An 11,070-nucleotide genomic window follows, 5' to 3' on the forward strand; every position below is an offset into this window, starting at 1 on the left:
TTTCCTTGTTCATGATAATTGTCTATTATTCATGATATGATTGTGTTATCCGGTCGTGACACATGTGTGAATACATAGACCACAACATGTCCCTGGTGAGCCTCTAGTTGACTAGCTCGTTGATCAACAGATAGTCATGGTTTCCTGACCATGTACATTGGATGTCATTGATAACGGGATCACATCATTAGGAGAATGATGTGATGGACAAGACCCAATCCTAAGCATAGCAGAAGATCGTGAAGTTCGTTTGCTAGAGATTTTCCAATGTCAAGTATCATTTCCTTAGACCATGAGATCGTGTAACTCCCGGATACCGTAGGAGTGCTTTGGGTGTACCAAACGTCACAACGTAACTGGGTGACTATAAAGGTATACTACAGGTATCCCCGAAAGTGTCTGTTGGGTTGACACGGATCGAGACTGGGATTTGTCACTCCGTATGACGGAGAGGTATCTCTGGGCCCACTCAGTAATGCATCATCATAATGAGCTCAATGTGACCAAGTGGTTGGTCACGAGATCATGCATTACGGTACGAGTAAAGTGACTTGCCGATAACGAGATTGAACGAGGTATTGGGATACCGACGATCGAATCTCGGGCATGTAACGTACCAATTAACAAAGGGAATTGTATACGGGATTACTTGAATCCTCGCCATTGTGGTTCATTCGATGAGATGATCGTGGAACATGTGGGAGCCAATATGGGTATCCAGATCCCGCTGTTGGTTATTGGCCGGAGAGCTGTCTCGGTCATGTCTGCGTGATTCCCGAACCCGTAGGGTCTACACATTTAAGGTTTGGTGATGCTAGGGTTGTAGAGATATTAGTATGCGGTAACCCTAAAGTTGTTCGGAGTCTCGGATGAGATCCCGGACGTCACGGGGAGTTCCGGAATGGTCCGGAGGTAAAGATTTGTATATAGGAAGTCCAGTTTCGGCCACCGGGAAAGTTTCGGGGGTCACCAGTATTGTACAGGGACCACCGGAAGGGTCCCGGGGTCCACCGGGTGGGGACACCTATTCCGGAGGGCCCCATGGGCTGAAGTGGGAAGGGAACCAGCCCATGGTGGGCTGGTGAGCCCCCCTTGGGCTTCCCCCTGCGCCTAGGGTTGGAAACCCTGGGGGTGGGAGGCGCCCCACCTGACTAGGGGGGCAAGTCCCCCCTTTGGCCGCCGCCCCCCCTTGAAATTGGATCTCTAGGGGGCCGGCGCCCCCCAGGGCCCCTATATAAAGAGGGGGGGGGGAAGGGCTGAGCACCCTAGCCCCTAGCGCCTCCCTGTCCCCCCGTAACACCTCTCCCTCTCGCTGAGCTTGGCGAAGCCCTGCCAAGATCCCCGCTACTTCCACCACCACGCCGTCGTGCTGCTGGATCTGCATCAACCTCTCCTTCCCGCTTGCTGGATCAAGAAGGAGGAGACTTCTTCCCCAACCGTACGTGTGTTGAACGCGGAGGTGCCGTCCGTTCGGCACTAGGATCTTCGGTGATTTGGATCACGACGAGTACGACTCCATCAACCCCGTTCTCTTGAACGCTTCCGCTCACGATCTACAAGGGTATGTAGATGCACTCCTATCCCTCGTTGCTAGATGACTCCATAGATTGTTCTTGGTGAAGCGTAGAAATTTTTATTTTCTGTAACGTTCCCCAAAAGTGGCATCATGAGCTACGTCTATGCGTAGTTTCTATGCACAAGTAGAACACAATTTTGTTGTGGGCGTAGATTTTGTCAATTTACTTGCCACTACTAGTCTTATCTTGTTTCAGTGGCATCGTGGGATGAAGCGGCCCGGACCGACCTTACATGTACGCTTATGTGAGACAGGTTCCACCGACTGACATGCACTAGTTGCATAAGGTGGCTAGCGGGTGTTTGCCTCTCCCACTTTAGTCGGATCGGATTCGATGAAAAGGGTCCTTATGAAGGGTAAATAGAAATTGGCATATCACGTTGTGGTTTTGACGTAGGTCAGAAACGTTCTTGCTAGAACCCTATTGCAGCCACGTAAAAACATGCAACAACAATTAGAGGACGTCTAACTTGTTTTTGCAGCATATGCCTTGTGATGTGATATGGCCAAAAGGATGTGATGAATGAATTATATGTGATGAATGAGATTGATCATGTTCTTGTAATAGGAATCACGACTTGCATGTCGATAGGGATGACAACCGGCAGGAGCCATAGGAGTTGTCTTTATTTATTGTATGACCTGCGTGTCACTGAATAACGCCATGTGATTACTTTACTTCTTTGCTAAACCGTTAGCTATAGTAGTAGAAGTAATAGTTGGCGAACAACTTCATGGAGACACGATGATGGAGATCATGATGATGGAGATCATGGTGTCATGCCGGTGACGATGATGATCATGGCACCCCGAAGATGGAGATCAAAAGGAGCAAAATGATATTGGCCATATCATGTCACTATTTGATTGCATGTGATGTTTATCATGTTTTTGCATCTTATTTGCTTAGAACGGCGGTAGTAAATAAGATGATCCCTCATAATAATTTCAAGTAAGTGTTCCCCCTAACTGTGCGCCGTTGCGAAAGTTCGTTGTTTCGAAGCACCGCGTGATGATCGGGTGTGATAGATTCTAACGTTTACATACAACGGGTGTAAGGCAGATTTACACATGCAAAACACTTAGGTTGACTTGACGAGCCTAGCATGTACAGACATGGCCTCGGAACGCAAGAGACCGAAAGGTCGAACATGAGTCGTATAGAAGATACGATCAACATGAACATGTTCACCAATGATGACTAGTCCATCTCACATGATGATCGGACACGGCTTAGTTGACTCGGATCATGGATCACTTAGATGACTAGAGGGATGTCTATCTGAGTGGGAGTTCATTAATAATTTGATTAGATGAACTTAATTATCATGAACTTAGTCTAAAACTTTTGCAATATGTCTTGTAGATCAAATGGCCCACGCTAATGTTGCCCTCAACTTCAACGCGTTCCTAGAGAAAACCAAGCTGAAAGACGATGGCAGCAACTATACAGTCTGGGTCCGGAAGTTGAGGATCATCCTCATAGCTGCCAAAAGAACATATGTCCTAGATGCACCGCTAGGTGAAGCACCTGTTTTCCCCGCAACTCAAGACCTTATGAACGCCTGGCAGTCGCGTGTTGATGACTACTCCCTCGTTCAGTGCGGCATGCTTTACAACTTAGAATAGGGGCTCCAAAAGTGTTTTGAGCAACACGGAGCATATGAATTGTTCGAAGAGCTGAAAATAGTTTTCCAAGCTCATGCCCGGGTAGAGAGATATGAAGTCTCCAACAAGTTCTACAGTTGTAAGATGGAGGAAAATAGTTCTGTCAGTGAGCACATACTCAAAATGTCTGGGTTGCACAACCGCTTGTCCCAGCTGGACATTAACCTCCCGGATGAGGCGGTCATTGATAGAATTCTTCAGTCGCTCCCACCTAGCTACAAGAGCTTTGTGATGAACTACAATATGCAGGGGATGGTGAAAACTATTCCTGAGGTATTTTCAATGCTGAAATTAGCGGAAGTAGAAATCAAAAAGGAACATCAAGTGTTGATGGTCAATAAAACCACTAGTTTCAAGAAAGGCAAGGGTAAGAAGAACTTCAGGGAGGACGGCAAGGGAGTTGCCGCGCCCGGTAAGCCAGTTGCCGGGAAGAAGCCAAAGCATGGATCCAAACCTGAGACTGAATGCTTTTATTGCAAGGGAAGCGGACACTGGATGCGGAACTGCCCCAAGTACTTAGCGGAGAAGAAGGCTGGCAACATTAAAGGCATATGTGATATACATGTAATTGATGTGTACCTTACCAGTACTCGTAGTAGCTCCTGGGTATTTGATACCGGTGCGGTTGCTCATATTTGTAACTCAAAACAGGAGCTGCGGAATAAACGGAGACTGGCAAAGGACGAGGTGATGATGCACGTCGGGAATGGTTCCAAGGTCGATGTGATCGCCGTTGGCACGCTACCTCTACATTTACCTACTGGATTAGTTTTAAACCTCAATAATTGTTATTTAGTGCCAGCTTTGAGCATGAACATTGTATCTGGATCTCGTTTAATACGATATGGCTACTCATTTAAATCCGAGAATAATGGTTGTTCTATTTACATGAGAGATATGTTTTATGGTCATGCCCTGCTGGTCAATGGTTTATTCTTAATGAATCTCGAATGTGATGTTACACATATTCATAGTGTGAATACCAAAAGATGTAAGATTGATAATGATAGTCCCACATATCTGTGGCACTGCCGCCTTGGTCACATTGGTGTCAAACGCATGAAGAAGCTCCATACAGATGGACTTTTGGAGTCTCTTGATTTTGAATCATTTGACACGTGCGAACCATGCCTCATGGGTAAAATGACCAAGATTCCGTTCTCTGGAACAATGGAGCGAGCAACCAACTTATTGGAAATTATACATACTGATGTGTGCGGTCCAATGTGCGTTGAGGCTCGCAGTGGCTATCGTTATGTTCTAACTCTCACTGATGACTTAAGTAGATATGGGTATGTCTACTTGATGAAACATAAGTCTGAGACCTTTGAAAAGTTCAAGGAATTTCAGAATGAGGCAGAGAATCAACGTGACCGAAAAATAAAGTTCTTACGATCAGATCGTGGAGGTGAATATTTGTGACACTCCAAATTTTTTGTGGTTTTTGTTTTCAGAAAGAGCCTTGCTTGGTTTGAAGAAGGTCATTTAAACCCTTCTTAAAAACCCTCTTCTAAGTTTGCCCTCTCAAAAATCTTTTCTTGGATTTAGTTTCTTCTAAAAAGAAACCCTTTTGGTTTTGGGCTTTTATTTGATTTTTGATCCATTCTTGTTTACCATGCCTCTTATGGTAAAACTCCCCCAAAACCCCTCCTTCCACTTTGGTTCAACCCAAACATTCTGTCCAAACTAATAAAATCCATTTTTGGATTTTATTCCAATTATTTCTTTTCCCAAAATAATTATGTCCTTTCTTTTGAGCCTAGGTGATTTGCAAAGCAAGTACCCTAATACCTCTTATTCTTGATCCCAAACCAACTCCCCTGGATAGTCCTTAGTACCCACAACCTAGAACCATCTTGATCCACTCTTCTTCTTTTCAAATATTTCAAATTTCACTCTCTGCAAGTTTGGACCAGATTTGCCAAATTTGGTGAAATTCATATCTACACTTCTCCAAAAATTTCACCAAAATTCAGGCAATCCTTAGCTGCAATGAGAGACCACTCCACCAAAAACCAGCTCAAGGAAAAATCCCTACATGCCAGAATCATTCTGTCGAACACTTGGCATGCACTGTTTCTGTTCATATTCAGTAAATTCAGAGTTTCAGTGTCGTTTCTCCGTCAGTAATTTCAGTCACATGTCCACTGTGCATTTGGCTCGTTGCTCACAGCCCCTCCCTCTTGTCCGGAGCAACACATGAGCGCTTGGCGCGTTCTTGGCGTCGGTGGCGCCCTGGCCCGCCTGCGCTGGCGTGCTTTGCGGAGGCAGAACCACCATAACGGTCGACAGGGGGCAACACTACGGCATAACGCCGTTCGGCGCCGCCCAAACCTCCTGAGAGCTCCGCGTGGCCACCTCCTTGCCAGCGCACGCATGCAGCACCGTCGCCGTGGCCTGGCACGCGCAGAGCGCGTTCTCTGCCGCCGACGTGCCGTGCGGCCGTTCCGTCGAGAACAGGCCGTAACCAACCCTCCCGTGCTGAGTTGGACACTGAAATGGCACCAATGCTCCACCTAGACGATGCTCAAGCTCCAAAGCCGACCGTCCAGCCACAGCGCCGCCGTAATCACTCGCCGGACTTATCCGTTCACGGCAACCGCCTTGGGCCGGCTATAACTAGCACCCCCCGAGCTTGCTCTCGCCCCCGCATAACTCCACCACCTCCCTATACCCCGCCTAGCCACTGGAAGAGCCTTGAGGGGCCTTTCTTCCTCGACTCCGGCCACCTCCGTCCGCCTCGGGCTCCGGCAACGTTCTCTTCGGTGAGAACTCCTCCGCCGCCCTGCTCTTGCCCGTAGCCTCGTACCACCACCAGGAGGCTAACCCCCACTTCAATTTGACCCCCGCAGCTCTCTCCGGCAAGACCCACGACCACCCGAGCCACCGTCCGCCGGAGCAAGGGCCGCCGTCAACGTGGTGCTCGCCGGCGACCTCCACCACCACCCACAGACGCGGAAAGGTGCACTGATCACGAAGGTAACCCCGATCACCTTGCCTTGCCGTGGATCGCCGCCGGCGACCACCGCACCTCTCGGGCGCCGTCGCGCCCTGTTTCCTTCGTTTAAAAATTCAAACCTGACGGGTGGAGCCCGCCTGTCAGTCTCTCAGCCGTTTCTTTTAAATGAACCGTTTTCTGGACTTTTCCGCAGAACCCCCTAGAAGTTTTCTGTTTCATTACAGATGGGTCCTTGGACCAAAACTCTTATAACTTTTAAACAGAAAATGGTTTTTGATTGATTCTCTTTTTGTCATCTTTATTTTTCTTTCTAGTTTTTTGTCATATTTATTTGAAACATATTTGGAACACTTTTCTGTACACTCACGGTATTTACGTTACGTACGTATTTTTCTTATACCGTAGATACCGGAGGAGGTGACGGAGCTGCAAACTTCACACAGTTAAACTCCGACTACTCCGAACCAGGCAAGCATGTTTGAACTCTTGATATGATGAGTGGTTGTTGCATGTTTGCATTTTTGTATAGACATGGCATGTTTATGAACATTTCTTGAATGTTATATTTCATGTACATAAGTGGAAAGTAAGTTTCGGAAAGCATTATGTTGTTGGATACATATTGGCATGGCCATGTGATGGCATGAGGATGGGTAAGATGGCAGTGTTGTGACATGCCAGTCTTATGCCAGATTATTTGACTTCCGTGTCATCGTGAAACAAATCACATTTCCATTCATTCCTTCCTGTACTGTCACATGTTTTCCTAAAGGAATATGGCCTAGTAAGCTGCAAATTGTTTTCCTGGTACACACCAAATAGAGAGGCCGGGATGAGGGTTCCATGGCCCTGGATTAAAGCCCGTCATCCGGTCAGGGGGCATGGGTGTTTCTGGTTGGGACCGAGAGGGGGGCACCCCTTAGAGCGCGCGTATAGAAATTTGATCCCATGCTATTCGAGGTTGTGACCTCCCCGTCTCAAAGTTTTTCTTGGACGTTGTCCAGGGTGATTCCTGGCATCGTGAGGTGAAATGGGTGTGTACTAGTTAAATGTGTTTCTACCAAAATACCATAAACGGAACTAGTCCATTCGTGACGACGGAAATCCGTTGGCTGTGGTCAGTTCATACAAACTTTGCAGAGTCTCAAATTCTTTAAATCATCTTGTACTTGTCCAAGTACTGTATTCATCTTATCTTGTCAGATATCAGCCTCAGTGACAAATCTTCGGTGGGACTACATGTGTGTAATCCGGTTAAAAGATTATTCCTGTGAATGGAGTAACCTGTTATTACTTTTGTTATCAAGCCCTTTCTGTGACGTCGCTCAGACGTCCGACTGTGGTATATTTGTTATTTACTTTTTTTATGAAGTCCTTTCTATGATGTCGCTCCGACGTCCGACTGTGGCATACTTGTTATTTACTTTTGTTACCAAACCCTGTCTGTGACGTCGCTCAGATGTCCGACTGTGGCATTTCTTTTATAAGACCTGTCTGTGACGTCGCTCAGATGTCCGACAGTGGTATTTCTTTTTAAGCCCTTTATGTGGTGTCGCTAAGACGCCCGACTGTGGTATTTCTTTTTAAAGCCCTTTATGTGGTGTCGCTTAGACGCCCGACTGCGGCATTTCTTTTAAGCCCTTTATGTGGTGTCGCTTAGACGCCCGACTGCGGCATGAATTTTATTTATTTACCTTTCGAGGCGTCGCTCCAGACACCCGATTGGTTTTCCTTTATTTGTTTACTTATCAAGTCGTGCATAAATATTATTATTATTGTATGAGCATCATTATTCTTATTCATGACGCATTCATGCATTCATTGATTATATGTTTTGTCCGAACTGTCTTGCGAGTACTTTCAAAGTACTCACCTGGCTTGTTGATTTGGCTAGATGTTGATGAAGGCGATCTCATGGATGAAGAGTTGATAGCGAGTCCGACGCCTAGAGGAGTCCCAGTCAGTCCCGTGCGATCCTGTTTTGGTCACTGTATTATCTGCTTCCGCAACCCCAGAAATAAATTCATCGAGCCTCACCTCGACGCTCGATGAGCTGCCAGTTAGGAGTCATGTTATCCACCACCATTTTTTTCCTCGAGCTAGTAGCATGCCACCACACCCCTGTGTCATAACCGCCCTTATGTAAGATATTGGCGAGTTTGTAATAATTTGTTGAGCAGCCTCAGCTCAACCCTGTAATATATTTAATGCTACTGGTCCTCTGCTCATCAAGTATTTGTCTACCAGTGAGGATGACTTTTCCTATACTGGATTCTAAAGATCGATTTTCTCAATAATTATTTTATTGAAAAACCGGTCGTGACAATATTTAAGTCATGAATTTGGCACACACTTAAGGAAATGTGGAATTGTTTCACAACTCACGCCGCCTGGAACACCTCAGCGTAACGGTGTGTCCGAACGTCGTAATCGCACTCTATTGGATATGGTGCGATCTATGAAGTCACTCACCCATTTACCGCTATCATTTTGGGATACACTCTAGAGACAGCTACATTCACTTTAAATAGGGCACCGTCTAAATCCGTTGAGATGACACCGTATGAGTTATGGTTTGGGAAGAAACCTAAGCTGTCGTTTCCAAAAGTTTGGGGATGCGATGCTTATGTCAAGAAACTTCAACCTGAAAAGCTCAAACCCAAGTCGGAAAAATGTGTCTTCATAGGATACCCTAAGGAAACCATTGGGTATACCTTCTACCTAAGATCCAAAGGCAAAAATTTTGTTGCCAAGAATGGGTCCTTTCTGGAGAAAGAGTTTCTCTCGAAAGAAATAAGTGGGAGGAAAGTAGAACTCGATGAAGTACTTCCTCTTGAACCGGAAAGTAGCGTAGCTTAGGAAGATGTTCCTGTGGTGCCTGCACCGACTAGAGAGGAAGTTAATGATGATGATCAAGGTACTTCGGATCAAGTTGCTACTGAACTTCGTAGGTCCACAAGGACACGTTCCACACCAGAATGGTATGGCAACCCTGTCCTGGAAATCATGTTGTTAGACAATGGTGAACCTTCAAACTATGAAGAAGTGATGGCGGGCCCATATTCCAACAAATGGCTAGAAGCCATGCAATCCGAGATAGGATCCATGTATGAGAACAAAGTATGGACTTTGACTGACTTGCCCAATGATCGGCGAGCGATAGAAAACAAATGGATCTTTAAGAAGAAGACGGGCGCGGATGGTAATGTTACCATCTATAAAGCTCGACTTGTCGCTAAGGGTTACCGGCAAGTTCAAGGAGTTGACTATGATGATACTTTCTCTCCCGTAGCGAAGCTGAAGTCCGTCCGAATTATGTTAGCAATTGCCGCATACTATGATTATGAGATATGGCAAATGGACGTCAAAACGGCATTCCTTAATGGCTATCTTAAGGAAGAATTGTATATGATGGAGCCGGAAGGTTTTGTTGATCCTAAGAATGCTAACAAGGTATGCAAGCTCCAGCGATCCATTTATGGGCTGGTGCAAGCATCTCGGAGTTGGTACATTCGCTTTGATGAGATGATCAAAGCGTTTGGGTTTATGCAGACTTATGAAGAAGCCTGCGTTTACAAGAAAGTGAGTGGGAGCTCTGTAGCATTTCTCATATTATATGTAGATGACATACTTTTGATGGGAAATGATATAGAACTTTTGGACAGCATTAAGGCCTACTTGAATAAGTGTTTTTCAATGAAGGACCTTGGAGAAACTACTTACATATTAGGCATCAAGATCTATAGAGATAGATCGAGACGCCTCATAGGTCTTTCACAAAGCACATACCTTGATAAGATATTGAAGAAGTTCAATATGGATCAGTCCAAGAAGGGGTTCTTGCCTGTGTTGCAAGGTGTGAAATTGAGCTCGGCTCAATGCCCGACCACGACAGAAGATAGAGAAAAGATGAGCGTCATCCCCTATGCCTCAGCTATAGGGTCTATTATGTATGCCATGATGTGTACCAGACCTGATGTAAACCTTGCCGTAAGTTTCGTAGGAAGGTACCAAAGTAATCCCGGCATGGAACACTGGACAGCGGTCAAGAATATCCTGAAGTACCTGAAAAGGACTAAGGATATGTTTCTCGTTTATGGAGGTGACGAAGAGCTCGTCGTAAAGGGTTACGTCGACGCTAGCTTCGACACAGATCTGGATGGCTCTAAGTCACAAACCGGATACGTGTATATTTTGAATGGTGGGTGTCGGTGTCAAAACCAGCGGATCTCGGGTAGGGGGTCCCGAACTGTGCGTCTAGGCGCAGGAGACAAGGGACATGATGTTTTTACCCAGGTTCGGGCCCTCTCGATGGAGGTAAAACCCTACTCCTGCTTGATTAATATTGATGGTATGGGTAGTACAAGAGTTGATCTACCACGAGATCAGAGAGGCTAAACCCTAGAAGCTAGCCTATGGTATGATTGTTGTTCGTCCTACGGACTAAAACTCTCCGGTTTATATAGAAACCGGAGAGGGCTAGGGTTACACAGAGTCGGTTACAATGGGAGGATATCTACATATCGTATCGCCAAGCTTGCCTTCCACGCCAAGGAAAGTTCCATCCGGACACGGGACAAAGTCTTCAATCTTGTATCTTCATAGTCCGGGAGTCCGGCCAAAGGTCATAGTCCGGCCATCCGGACACCCCCTAATCCAGGACTCCCTCAGTAGCCCCTGAACCAGGCTTCAATGATGATGAGTCCGGCGCGCAAATTGTCTTCGGCATTGCAAGGAGGGTTCCTCCTCCGAATACTTCGTAGAAGATGTTGAACACAAGGATAGTGTCCAGCTCTGTAAAATAGTTTCCACATACCACCATAGAGAGAATAATATTCGCACAAATCTAATATGCGGACGCATTCGC

Source organism: Triticum dicoccoides, chromosome 7B (assembly GCF_002162155.2).
Source record: "Triticum dicoccoides isolate Atlit2015 ecotype Zavitan chromosome 7B, WEW_v2.0, whole genome shotgun sequence".
Lineage (NCBI taxonomy): Eukaryota > Viridiplantae > Streptophyta > Magnoliopsida > Poales > Poaceae > Triticum > Triticum dicoccoides.